Source organism: Lepisosteus platostomus, chromosome 5 (genome assembly GCF_059453375.1).
Source record: "Lepisosteus platostomus isolate fLepPlt1 chromosome 5, fLepPlt1.hap1, whole genome shotgun sequence".
NCBI classification, from domain to species: domain Eukaryota; kingdom Metazoa; phylum Chordata; class Actinopteri; order Semionotiformes; family Lepisosteidae; genus Lepisosteus; species Lepisosteus platostomus.
The window spans coordinates 66,976,561-66,990,866 of record NC_142615.1 but is presented as its reverse complement, the minus strand read 5'-3'; the positions used below and the strand labels follow the sequence as shown (position 1 = coordinate 66,990,866).

At 44.2% G+C, this 14,306-nt stretch overlaps 2 non-coding genes across 2 annotated transcripts; one reads left to right on the top strand and one right to left on the bottom strand.

Annotated features, from left to right (window-relative positions):
- Window positions 1-10,055: 10,055 nt before the first annotated feature.
- Window positions 10,056-10,174, top strand: LOC148671614 (5S ribosomal RNA). The gene has a single exon (XR_015938695.1). It is a non-coding gene; the product is annotated as a 5S ribosomal RNA (ribosomal RNA).
- A 624-nt stretch (window positions 10,175-10,798) lies between these two features.
- On the bottom strand, window positions 10,799-10,963 carry LOC148671613 (U1 spliceosomal RNA). The gene has a single exon (XR_015938493.1). It is a non-coding gene; the product is annotated as a U1 spliceosomal RNA (small nuclear RNA).
- Window positions 10,964-14,306: the final 3,343 nt, after the last annotated feature.

Below are 14,306 nucleotides of genomic sequence, written 5' to 3'. Positions count from 1 at the left end.
TGATTCTTCTGGAAGCCAGTTTCCACCAGGGAGTAAAAAAAAAAACACACTATGGTATTCTCTCCAATGCAGTGCAGTTAAAAACATACCTCTGATGCTGCTCCTAAATGAATATCGTTTATGACCATCAGAAGCTTTATGCTCCTTTTCTTTTTTCCAGTGGATTGAACAGGGAGAGGCATTTCATGATGTACTTTTCACTGATGAAACAACAGTGGCTCTGGAACAGTTTTCAACCATGTTGTTTTATAAAAAGGGGAGATATGTACACGTTACTGAAGCTAAAAGTTTAGCCTTTGTCACTAATGTAACCACTAAATAAAGACATATAGAAATCCCTACGTTACAGACTGTATATGGCTGGTATTGGTAGTTTAAAGAAAAAATACACACCAGTATTCCACTTTCTCCCTAAACATTTTAAGCATCAGTCTTACATGTGGTTATTTCGGAAACGTTTGTACGTGCTCCTTCTGACCATGTTACTGTTTACTGTTACTGACCATATTAAGTTTAAGTGCCTGTGGGCACTTTTCCTGTCCGTGGGGGGTGGACCGTCTTTCATTAGAAGGTTAGTCTGTTCTACTCTGAGAATGTAGAGGGGGTGGAAAGTGCCCGCGGTCATTTAATTAGTATTAAAATTCGCACTGATTCCCTTGTGAAGATACGGACATAGGAATATTCGTGCGTGGTCAAAAAATGGCATAAAAACGACAAAGTGAAGGCTGTGAAAACATTCACAATGTACTTTATACACAAAGCAAATATACCCCCCCCCCTCTCTCAATTCAATTCAAGCTGCTTTATTAGCATGACAGATGGGTACAATCAGTGTTGGGTATTTACTTTGCTTTGAGATGCCACTTTTAAAGGTGATATATAAAATCAAGGCTTTACTTGCTTTAACTCCGCAAGTCTAAGTTCTTGTGTCTGTCCTATTCGAACCCGAAAGTATTACAATATGTATCTTTATAGCAGGTGGTGTACAGCTTTTTAGTATAGATTACACTTTTCTAAAATGTATTTAAAAAATAAAAACGATTACAATCTAATCTTTCCACGTTTGATCCCAAAATAAATCTAAACGGGGAGAAAGCTATGCTGAAAGTTTATTAAGATACTTAGAAGACAAAGATATCAATTTATGTTGCATTTGTCTGATTGTGAATCAAAAAACACATATATTTAAACCCGCATTTGCGATTTAAATCAAAACGTTATTTAAATCAATATAAATGTTTATATTGTAACACCTAGGTGACTATTCATTGTTATTAAAATGACTTAAATTTGATCATGTTGTGATATTTAGAAATATAAATTTGTTTGGTGCGAGTGAGGTTTTATTTAATCTCTGACTCAGTGATGGCCTGGCATGGTGAGGTGCGCTGGCAGCTATGTGGTGTTACGCAGTGGTGGCCTGACACGGTGAGGTGCCCTGGCAGCTCTATGATGCAGTGGTGGCCTGGCACGGTGAGGTGCGCTTGCAGCTATGTGACGCAGTGGTGGCCTGGCACGGTGAGGTGCGCTGGCAGCTGTGTGATGCAGTGGTGGTCGGGTATGTAGAGGTGCACTGGCAGCTGTGTGTTGTGACGCAGTGGTGGCCTGGCACGGTGAGGTTCGCTGGCATATAATGAATATATTTCCATGGATATAATACAACTGTTATTATTGATCACCGAATTATTGTACTTGACATGACTTCATTCAGCCTTTACTGAACGTCTATGACAGGCAGAGAGAGTGCTGTTTCTGGTGCGATCTTTTGCAGCTGACATTTCACTGTTTTAAACGAACAAGAAATTAGATTGCTCATAAATCACTTATTCTATATAAACACAGCGTAATTGCCCTCCGAAAATCCTCTTTTTCTTGTTCGTTTTAGAGACCTTGATCGAAACTGATTTTAGATGTCAGAAAGGATTTATTTTCTCTGTATTTCCTACATTGCTTTGTCGAGATTTTAACTTTATATCTAACTTTATATCTAGGCTCAGATTTCAACTATAAATCGTACAGTGATTAATAGCAGTAAATACTGATGTTTTGCACCCTACTACCACAAAAATATATGTTTAAAAAAATGTCATGTTCCCATATAAAAGTCATGCCTTGGAGTATAGACCCCCAAAGGAATGCCATAGACTCAAACTGCAAAATAAACACATATAGAAAGAAAGTATTTGTATTGTAATTGCAAATCCTGGTACTGTATGAGTGATTGATATGACTTTCCTCATTACAAATCTCTTATTAGAATTTAAATTTCTCTGTAACTCCAGGTCAGAACAGAGAAAATGTAACTGCCTTAAGGAGTTTACGATTATGAAAAATAGAAGGATAAGCATGATACGTATGTCTTCTGTCATTTTCTAAGTCATGTTACTGAGCACCAAATCTTATTGAGAATATGAATCCATTTAAGGTTTATACCATTAAAGTAACGGTTTATTCCATGCTGAAAATGTTTGTACCAGACTTTTTTGAGGCCTGTTTAATTGTGTCTGAAGTCTGATGTTGTAAATTTTATTGTTAAAAAGATCCATGAAAATGTCACTACTAAAGTTAGCTGGTACTGTTGGTATTGTAAGTGGCAAGTAGAGCTCATATTTTAGATTTTGTGTAGTTGCTAGCGTTGAACTGTGTGTTGGATGCACATGAATTGAAGGAATGGGCAAACATAGCTGATGCGGATCCACAGAGCCAGCATATTAAGATGTTTATAATTAGAGGCAATTTGTTTAAATAACTAGGTATGGATACTGATGTGCAAGAGAGGTGGAAAGGCTGTTTCCTTAAGCCAGCACTATAAAATATTTTATTCTCAGTGAGATGCTGCCATTTCATAGTGGGTTTCTAACACCGTGTATAGTTCCATCAGCACAGTGCCTTTACTTCCATTTCTAATCTCTTTATCCAGTACAGAGGATTTGGAGCCTATCCCAGTAAGCAACGGACACAAGGCAGAATACACCCTGGACATAGCGCCAGTCCATCACAGGACAGACAGACACAAACACACACACCAGGGCCAGTTTTCCCATAAACCAATTAACTTACCAGTATGTTTTGGAGTGCGAGAGGGAGTCATATCACACATATGGAGAAAAACCAGAGAGAACATGTAAACCCCACACACACAGGATGGCAGGAATTGAACCTAGGACCCCAGTGCTGCAAAATAGCAATGCTAACCACTTTGCCACCATTATAAATGGATGGATATCTTAGTTATCTTTCTAGTTCACAGGTTTGCATGCATAATTTAATTTTGAAAGCCACTGAGACATCAGGTACTACTGTTGTATTTATGAAAAAGAAACAAAACAAAAAACATACTAACAACTGTGCCATCCTACTCCTTAGTTAATACATTTTATTATTCATAAACAGTTAACATTGTTAGCAAAATATTTAAAATTATATTTAACCCTATTTTTTCTTTAGTTTTGTATTTAACTTATTATATGATAGTCAGACTTAATGTATATTTGAACAATGAAAATATATTTTTACAAGATTTTACATTAAGCACTTAAAATTAATATGGTTAATAATAGTAAACTGTAACATGCTGTAACAAGATCGGTTAAACTGCGAAGAAAATGCTTTCAGAGAAAATGCTTTCAGAGAAAATGTTTCAGGTGTGAAGAACATAGATCTCCAATGCAATTTCAACCAAAGCTGTTCCCACACACCCTGCCCCCACTACCATTAGAATATACACAAACATTTTAGCGTTTCATTCTGAGCAGAAGACCCTCACATCTGAAGAGTGCTGGCTGTGACGAATTAAACCGGTTTTACAGGTTTCAATCACAGACCATGGATTTTTAGAAACATCCCATCAGTGACATCACTGAAGTCAACTCCTAGGTACTGTAACTGTCGTGTGGGTAGTTTCACAAGAATCAGACAAAGGTTTAAGCATCGCTTGTTCTAGATAAAACTGCAAAAAAAAAACAACAACCAATAATGTACTTCTTTGCGTCTCTGTTTGCCCAAATCATATATTCACAACGTGAAATCTAGAAAATAATATTACGTAACCAAAATCCGCAATATGGAAACAGAACCTGTGTAATTGTTGATAGATGATGTACTCGTAACATTTTTTCAAGACGAACTACAACATTTAAAAAATGACTTGTATGTACTTGATATCTCTAATCAATCCACGGGTCCCAGCACAAAACGAAACTAAAACGCATACCGTTTCGCGCTTCTTATTAGTTGCTCAAAAGTAATTTGACCGTATGAAATGCATACTATAAACCTAGAAACATAAACGTGAGCAGTACTTAAGCACTGTAGTATCGGTGTTAAGACATACCTCTCAAATACTGTAAATCAAGTTAAAAATATCTCCAGACCGATTCTGGTCATAATGAAACCATGTTTCGTGTATGTTTTCTTTAAAGTACCGAGACCAGCCATATACTGTATGTTTATGTTCCAAAATTAATATCGTTTATGGCCTTCACACGCGTTGCAGTATGCTCCTATTCTTTTTATGCTCAGCTACTAAGATTTCCCTTCAGTGGTAAAATTAGATATGAATATTCAATACTTAAACAGGCACAGTTAAGACATTAAATATACATATACATACTGTATACAGTACAGTTTGCATACGGTAATATGTTTATGTTCCTAAATCAATCTCTTTTATGAGCATGTGAAAGGCATGGTGAATCACTGTACTTTGCATGATTGGAAACAAATGCGTGATTGCGAAATGCTGTGGTGTTACTTTTACAAAGACGGTCAATGAAAAAAAGAATGTTGACCAGGGCAATACTTTGAGTTTACACTTACAGCTTGTCCAAAGTCATTCATTATTAATACTATTAGTAATATCTTCGTTAAAGACTTTGATGGCCACAGCTCAAACATGAGAGATTGAGCTTTATTAGCTCCACCTTGCCGAAATTCCGGATACTATTATTTTGCTTGTCATATTATAGGAGAATTTACGGTAACTAGCAGTATTTACCGGTAACTCGCGGTATTTACCGGTAACTTGCGGTAGACTGCGTACAGCGTACCGGAAAATAATGCGGTATCGCCCATGCATTTTGAATGGCTGCATCTGTATGTCCCCCAGCTCTGAGCCCATTGGGCCTGCTGGTGTGACCAGAGCTGCAGCGTCGCCATGCTGGTGGGGGTCAGTTCGGCTTTTCTGTTGGAATGAACAGGGGGGTTACATGATGGTGCTGTCTGTGGTCTGGCTGTCCTGCTGGTCTGGATGAGGGGTGCGTAGTGTGGTGCAGGTTCTTGTCCCATCCTGCTCTTGGTCCAGGTTGGAGGGTTGCACCGATTCTGAGTCTTGTTAGCTGGTATGGATGGGTTTGGGGGTGTTGATACCAGAGTGGTCCGAGGGGGGTGCAGGTGTCTCGGGGGCATTCTTGTTTTTCTGTGAGTTCAGGTTGATTCTGTTGGTTTTGCCACGAATCTCCCTCACGCAGGCAAGTGCTCCCGCATTCCTACGAGCTCTCCCCGTACCAAACGTGCACGTGTCAATCAGGCCTCTGCTTAAACCCTCATCTGCCCCCCGGTCATTGCTCACGATTGAGATTCTCTCCAGGAGCTTACGTACTAACTACACCTTTGCCTTACTACGACTTCTCCCCTGGACCTCGACCCCGCTTTTCCGACTACCGCTTTAGCCACTCGATTTTGTACCTTCGCCTGTTTTACGCTTTCTCGGATCCTGACCCCAGCCTGACTTTTCGTTTACGCCTCTGCCTTCTGAATCCACACCGACGCAACTTCTACGCCTTCCCGGACTCCGACCCCTGCCAGTCCCTCGACTACACTTTCGCCTGTCGATTCTGTGCCTACGCCTGTGCTACGTGTGGAAGACCGAGTCAAAAGGTCAGGACAGTGACTATGCGTGGGAAAGGTTTTCTGTTCGCACCTAAGACCACTGTCTTAGGTGCAAACTAAAGCCTGTGATTCCTCACACCCATTCAACCAGAGAAAATTGAAACAGATTGTAGGATGCCAAATGGCACCCCCCTGTCCTGTTTGTTTGACTTCTGACACTGCCCCTTTCCCTGTATGTTCCTTTGATATGTTAAAGTATTGCCTACTTTTAATGTATAAAAAAGGACAGTATAACTTCAGTCCAGTGAGCATGTCTTGAGTGCTAGGGGAAACCCTTTCTCTGTGATATGCTCCCCTTCAGCTGATTGTATTAAAGATCTCTGTTGACAATCTCCCAACCTGAGTGAAGACTGAGTTTTCTTCGACATACGCCTTCCCGGACTCGGACCCCTGCCTGTTTACTCCGACTACGCCTGCGTCTCGCGCCAACCCTACCAAGGGCACCGCATTGGATCCCTATCCTCAGCAGTCAGCCCCTGCGTGACAGGTTCTGAGTGTCTTGGTTACATCCGTCTGTGTGTATAGATGAAAAAGCTATTGAAGAGCACCCCGACACCCCCCACCCATCTCGGTGGAAGTTGCCATGTTCAAAAAATCCTAAAAAGATAATTAAAGTTTCACACAACAAAGCATGACTGTGAAAGGTCAGGAGGCCTGCCTAATGGTGGTGCTGGCCCCACTAGCACCTCTTCCAGCAGCAACCTTAGTTTTTCCTAGGAGGTCTCCCATCCAGGTACTGACCAGGCTCACACCTGCTTCAGTACTGAAGGCTGCTGATTATGGCCAGCAGCCATATCACCCTGCAACTCACAACTGGCAACCCACTGAAGCTAAGCAGGTGTGAGCCTGGTCAGTACCTGGATGGTAGACCTCCCAGGAAAAACTAAGGTTCCTTAGTTCCTTAGTGGGGCCAGCAGGGGGCGCTCACCCTATGGTCCATGTGGGTCCTAATGCCCCAGTATAGTGATACTGACAATATCCCCAAATTTCCCCATTGGCCCTTACCAATCATGGCCTCCTAATAATTCCCCTCTTTGAATTGGCTACATTTCTCTTCTCTCCTCCTCACTGATAGTGGTGAGTGTTCTGGCGCACTATGGCTGCCGTCGCATCATCCAGGTGGATGCTGCACATTGGTGGTGGTGGAGGGGAGTCCCCATTACCTGTAAAGCGCTTTGAGTGGAGTGTCCAGAAAAGCGCTATATAAGTGTAAGCAATTATTATTATTATTATTAATGAGCACAACACTTGATTACAGTAAAAAAATCATTAAAAAATAAAGAAATGTTCCACAACTCAAAGCAAGGTTGTATAAGGTTAGGGGAGCTGTCTGATGTGTAAAACACCTGGTTGCAGCACTGTGGCTGTTGTGCTTGAAGAGCTATTGACTCGTGAATAGCACCCTCCTATCACCATGTACGGCCTGTCTAATGGTGCCATATTGAAAACATCATAAAAAAATAAAGAAAAGGGACACAGCCACAGCAAGATTGTATAAGGTTAGGGGGCCTGTCTGGTGTGTAAAACACCTGGTTGCAGCACTGTGGCTGTTGTGCTTGAAGAGCTATTGACTCGTGAATAGCACCCTCCTATCACCATGTACGGCCTGTCTAATGGTGCCATATTGAAAACATCATAAAAAAATAAAGAAAGGGGTCACAGCCACAGCAAGGTTGTATGAGGTTAGGGGGCCTGTCTGGTGTGTAAAACATATGGTTTCAGCAGTGTGGCTGTTGTATTTGAATTGCTATTGTAGCGGCAATGCTTGTTAATAAGACAGAATTAAGTGTTGGTATGCTGTCCTAAAGGAGGCCCCATCTCACCCTCCATCTCTGTGGTGCAGCCACAGAGAAAGTATTCATGCAGGCTGATTTAAGATGTTTTGTTTTGATAAGGAACAAGCTCCCAGACAGGGATGCACTTAGCTAAGCCTGGCTATCATGATCAATGGTCATTCATTGGCGCCTATCAGTCTAGGGAGTGCCGAATGGACATCTGGACTGCATTCCTAAGTGTCAAGAGTAAGTGACTTATATCTCATCTTGACCAACCAATCAGGGACTGGCAGGGCGTGGTAAAACCATGTGGGTCTCCAATGCCCGCCAAACTCTCAACCAATCAGCACACATCTGGGTCTTGGTCAAAAAGGGAGCGCAAGCTCAGATCTGGGCTCTCCTTGGGCATTTTCGCTCATCCTCAGAGACAATCACGTGACAACTGCTGTTGTCTGCAAAAGGACTTGGACTTTGTTCTAAGCGCGAGGCCTAGGATCCCGTACGTACTCAGAATTCTACCAACGTGAATGCTCCGCTTGCTCAACGGCAGCCTACAGTTGGACCCTCGTCGACAACCTGAATAGCTTATTCAGAAGCAGCGCTGGACCGGGAACGAACCAGCTTCTTCCCAGGCAAAAGAGTGACTTGTGAGGACTCGCGGTCACATCTGTGCATAGAGACTTTCTACTAGCCAGCCGGACTGCTGGTAGATCCCCTCGGAGCAACGACTGCCCTGCGCGCTGCAGTCAGATTCCTCCGCCCGTCCTACTCCGAGCTGCACCTTGACTGGTTGGCCGGTAGCCAGAGAACGCCGACACAACGCCCATTGGACAACCGCTGCAACAGAGGCTGCAACAGAGCCTGTCAGCTGGTTTGGTGTTCGTGCCGGGAGATTCCAAAACCATACACAGTGGATAAGTAAACCCCATGTTCTACATTGCGGCTCGAGAATTCAATTGTACCTCAACACAAGTTGTTATCAATTTAATTCATGAGTAATGTATTTACTTCCGAGTTTAGAGTAACAGTGGGTAATAACACTGATTAGCGATTTGGTAACCGAACGATATATATTGACATATATTCTCTGTTGTGTATCTCTTTGTGTTTGCATCTCTTCGAGATTATATACCTTGTATATTGATAACCCTCACAGTAAGGTCTGCCACTCGTATCCTGGCAGACTAGTATATGTTTGGTGCACAGTTTATATTAATAAATGTATCCCGTGTATTGAACCCGCGTGTGTGCGTTGTTAGTTGTTCTGACGATTGATTTTCTAAAAGCCCCAACGAACAACCTCGTGATTACTGCTACAATTAATAATTGTCTCAGTAAACCCATCAAACCACTACAACATTCAGGTACATTCAGCTCCGGCGGGAACGAGTCATTTGTCGGTCTTTTCAAGTGCTGGGAGCCGAGTAATCCTTTGCTTGTATCGTTTCTCCCCGGTAACTAGATCTCAACCTGCGACTCTCGACTGGGCTCACCCATGGCAGCCCAGCAGGTGTGAGCCTAGCCGGCACCCGGATGGGAGATTCACCCCGGAAAAGCTCAGGTTGCTGCTGCTCCTGCAAGAGGTGTGACTGGGAGTAGGGAGCGCTCACCCTGCGGTCTGTGTGGCTTTCCTGATGGCGACACTCTGCTGCACAAACAGGCGCCGTCCTTCGGGGGAGGCATAAAACCGAGGTCCCGACCCTCCTTGGCCATTAAGAAATCCCAGGGCGTCTCTCAAAAAGAGACGCCGGGGGTGTCACTCTGGTGTTAGTGTTCCCCTTTACCAATCAGTCGGGGTCTCCTCCTAATCCCCGTCTCATATGTAACAATCAATGACGAGGCCCCCCTGTCCCGCGATATTGTACTTGTCTCCTGGCCGCTGGCTGGCGCCGTGAGATTTAGTACTCGCGCAAGAGACCGGGGGCAGAGCGCGAACGCGGTCCCCCGCCCCCCACAAAGTGTGCGCTCCAGGTTCCCTCTCGGGGCTCTGCAACACAGCGGAAAGGCAGTGAGAAGGAGCCTCTCGCTCTGACGCCGCAAGGCCACAAGAGGGCGGAGGCGCCGCGCGCCCGGCCGACGTGTTGGACTGGTGCGCTTTATGTGCTGAAATAAACACGCGACAGCCCAGAAATGTTTTGAGTGCTGTGCACTGGAGGTTTTTGTCTTGTGAAGACTTGCCTTGTGCTCCTCCGAGCAGTTTGTTTGTTCTCCTCCAGTGCGGGACAAGCCAACACAAGGGAGCACATTCGCCAACATCCAGGTACGCAATGCGATTTGGAAAGAGGCTCCTTTCCAAAGAGTTGCACACGAACGATCCTTCAGTCCAACTCGGGGGGCACAGAGCCCCAGCCACACACAGCTTCAAGTAGCGAGTTAGGCGCCACGACTTTCGCTTGTGGCCACACCACCCTGAATGTGCCCAATCTCGTCTGATCTTGGAAGCTAAGCAGGGTTGGGCCTGGTTAGTACTTGGATGGGAGACTTCCTGGGAATACCAGGTGCTGCAAGCTATTGCTTTCTCGGCCAGCAGGGGTCACCGTTGGTGCCGTAGGCTTTGGGAGAAAAACCTGGAGGATGGAAAGGTGATCTATAGCCTCATCTCTAGAGATGTTTTGTTGCTATGGCATGTGTGTGACCCATATAAAAAAAAAAAACGTTTGTAAAACGAATATCGAAGCTGCCTCTAAATCTGCAAATGAAGATGAGTCGATAAACCACTTGTTTATCGTATAACTATACATATATTCATTTAATACTGATTTAATTCATTGAGCACGGATACAATAGAGGTACAGCCATTCACTGTTTGACATGTCTGCACTGGTACAGAACCTAGCAATCAGAAAACGGGTGAAACTGTCTTGAGAATTAGCATACAGTACCGAGGCCCCCATGACCAAATAAAGGCTAACCTCAATAATCAGCCTAAATAATGCAGACTACAGCAAAACGACTGACTTTGAAAAGGGAATGAATGTCCGGAAGGAGTAGTGTAACCAGCTTGAAATGCTTCTCCGGACCTCTAACTAAAAGAAACCGGGAACCAGCAGTGGCATCGACTCCTTTCGAACTGGAATCCTATCGCAGCTCGTGGTGTCGTAACTCTTCCGTATCTGATATTGGACCAAGCACATCAGGGGAGAGCGCGAACGCAGTCCCCCACTACCAGAAATTATGTAGTCGAGATTCCCACATTTGGGGAATTGGCAGGGGTCAGCACAGCCGGAGTGCAATGGCCGAGCCTCGCCCTGGGTGAACCGATTTTTTAAGAACTTTATTTTCTTTTCACAAAAAAATACAGGACATCACAAATTAGAAAGCTTTACATTAATATACATACTTAAAACAGTATATATGATCACATCTCATTACATTTTGACACGGTACCAGTTACATAGCAACAATTTCTTTTTTTCTGGTGCAAATCACATTCTTTACTTAAACATGATAATGTTTTTCACAGTTTCTTGAGATATTGACCTATGCTCTCAATTTCCCACAGATTTTCTGCTTCCTCCCTCCCTTCTCTCCACAGATCTCTGCGGTAATAGTTCTCTCGGGTGATGAACAGGGCCAGGCTACCTGCTGCCTTGACTGGGACCTCGATGCCTTTGAACAGCCCCATGTTCCTCACTCTCCACAGGGCGTCTTTCCCACTGTTCACCACGGCCCAGATCCTGTCAAACACGTCAGGAGGAAGTTTGACAGGAGAGATGCCGTATATGACGAAAGCAGCGGTCAGGGTAAATTGGGGCGAGAGAGCTTGCAACCAATCTTCAAACTGTGCCCAGAAGGCCTTAGCAAAAAAGCAGGACCACTGGAGATGGGTCACAGTCTCCTCCTCGCCGCAGCCCACCCTAACGCAGCGAGGGCTGGGGGTGAGGCCCCTATGGTACAAGAAAGTTCGTACCGGTAAGCACTGGTGGACGACACTCCAGGCTAAATCTCTGTGAATGTTGCACAGAAACTAAGAGGATGTGTGTTTCCACACCTTCCTTGTTTGGGCTGATGTTAAAATGCCCACAGGGGTCTGCCTATTGTTCTGGGGTGCAACGAAATCTTCCAGTTTTTGGCCGCTGACATCTCGAAGGGGAATATGGCCAATTGGGTGAGATCTTAGAAAACTTTTAACTGTCCCATAAATTGCAGGGCATGTGTCAGAGAGTGGGACATCCAGCTTGGGTCTGACACCCCACACTCTGAACACCTCCCTACTTACCCAGAGCCTGGAAAAATAAGTCCAGGTACGCGCTGCAGGTGCTGTTGCAAAGCCTCTCAGCACAGAGGTCAGGAAAATGCACAGCAGCTTCGTAGCAATATCTGGGACAGACTTCCCCCCCGAGGGTAGCGGCCTGTACATTATTTCCCTTCTGAGTCTTTCCTGCTTCCCACCCCATAGAAATTGAAACATCAATCTCCTCAGCACCACCGCAACACGGTGTGGGATTGGGAAAGTAGAAGCCAGAAAATTCAAGACAGGCAAGAGCTCGGCTTTGATGACCAGCACTTTCCCTGTCATGGTGAGGTCTCGGTCCTTCCATTGCATCTGTTTTTTTTTTGAGAATGGCAATTTGTTCTGCCAATTTACTGTTCCCATCTCTTCTCCAAAATACACCCCCAGGACCTTAATTCTCTTCTCTTGCAGCCTGAGATCATGTCCATCTTTTGGCTCCCTCCAGTTCTGATAAAAAATCTCACTCTTAGATTTGTTATTTTTTGCAGAGGAAGCCAAAGAGAAACGATCACAGCACTGCAGAGCTCTGCTAATTGAGGCATTGTCAGAGAGGAGCAGGGTGACGTCATCCATGTATAGAGATGTCTTTACCTCTCCTCCCCCACTTCCAGGCACTGGTATCCCATTAATGGCCTGATCCTGGCGCAAGGCAAAAGCTAAGGGCTCCATAGCCAAGGGGGATAATGGGCAGCCCTGCCTCACCCCTGAACAGACTTCAAAGGGGCGTGATCTATTGCCATTAACCATGACTCTGCTGTTGCTACCTGTGTACAGCAGGTTAATCCACTTTCTCATGATGGGGCCAAACTTCATGTGCTCAAGTATCGATGTTAAGTACTGCCGGTTTAGGCGGTCAAAGGCCTTTTCTAGGTCTACACCTAAAATGCACAGAGGGAGGGAGCGATCCTCTGAGTACAGACAGACAAGGCCAGGTTGTCGCTCATCAGGCGTCCTGCTATCCCACAAGTCTGTTCTTTCCCTACCAGTGAGGCCACTTCATTTTGTAGGCGCAGGAAAAGGGCTTTGGACAGTATCTTAGTGTCCACGCCTAACAGGCTGAGGGGTCTCCAGTTCTTTATGTCATTCTTTGCTCCTATCTTAAACAAGAGAGAGATAGTGCCTTCTCTTAAGGAGTCAGGCAGCAATTCTGTCTTATAGCTTTCCTCGAATAGGAGCAGTAGCGGATCCTGAAGCAGATCCCAAAAGGTGCAATAAAATTCTTTAGGGAGCCCGTCAGCACCCGAAGTTTTCCCCTTCTGTAAGCTCTCCATAGCCTGTCTCAGCTCTTCTACTGTCAAATCCCTCTCAAGTACTTCCCTATCTTCTTCACTCAAAACGTTTTCTAGCTTTGAGGTAAAAAAATGAATTTCTTCATCCTTTACCTCTGTAGAGCTGTACAGTCTTGAGTAGAAGGCCTCGGTGCAGGAGAGGATAGCACTCGGCTCTGTTCTCTCTCGTCCCTCCTCATCAACTATACTTTCTGTTGTAACAGAAGAAATAAGGTTCTTGATCCCGAGATGAAGTAAAACAGATGAGTTTATTGCATGCAAGGAACAATAAAGCCGAAGTCTTGTTTCCCGCAAGAAACAACAAAACCGAAGTATTGTTCAACGTACTGTTACAAACTTTTGGGTTATATAGTGTTTTCTTCTCCGTTTTCTGACGTCACTCGGTCTGATGGTAAAGAGGGGGGTTCATGGTATTTGGCCAGTTTACGATGTTCTGGACAAATGGTCAGTTTAACATTACACCCAGGGGGGTTCCTAGCTTGCATCTGCAATCCTTATCAGTTAACCCCCTTTCCTGCCATAAACCCCAGCTTGTGATTTAGAAGTCTAAAACCCCCTACAGAAAGGATTAAATTCACATCTTTCTTCATTCCCCCCTTATAAAATATGGCATACGTCAGTGTAGCCTATTTTTATACATACAATGTCAGGGCAGATATTTCCTTTCTTGGCGAACAGGTATCTATTGCCATGTCATTGTACGTTCCACGGTTATAGCAAGATGTGATACATGTTTTTGTGAACGTGATGATTACAATTATACATATAAACAATACTATTCCTACAGATAAACACTATAAAAAGGTTACACCCCAGGCCCCAAACACAGACTTTACCCAAGACCCAGTTCCCCAATTTTCATTATAATAGTCCTGATATTTCTGTCCCTCATTGTAAATGTGTTGGGCCAGATCTGAGATGTGCTCAGAATTATCAGGAATATATGTGCAGCATTCAGTGCCAATTACTGCACAAGTTCCTCCTTGGGCCGCCAGTACATAATCTAAAGCTAGTCGGTTCTGCATGGCCACTGTTCTGAGGGCTACCATCTCATCATTAACAGCCTTCAGACTAGATGAGGTAGAATTTGCTAATTCTTCTAAAGTCGAGGCCATTTGA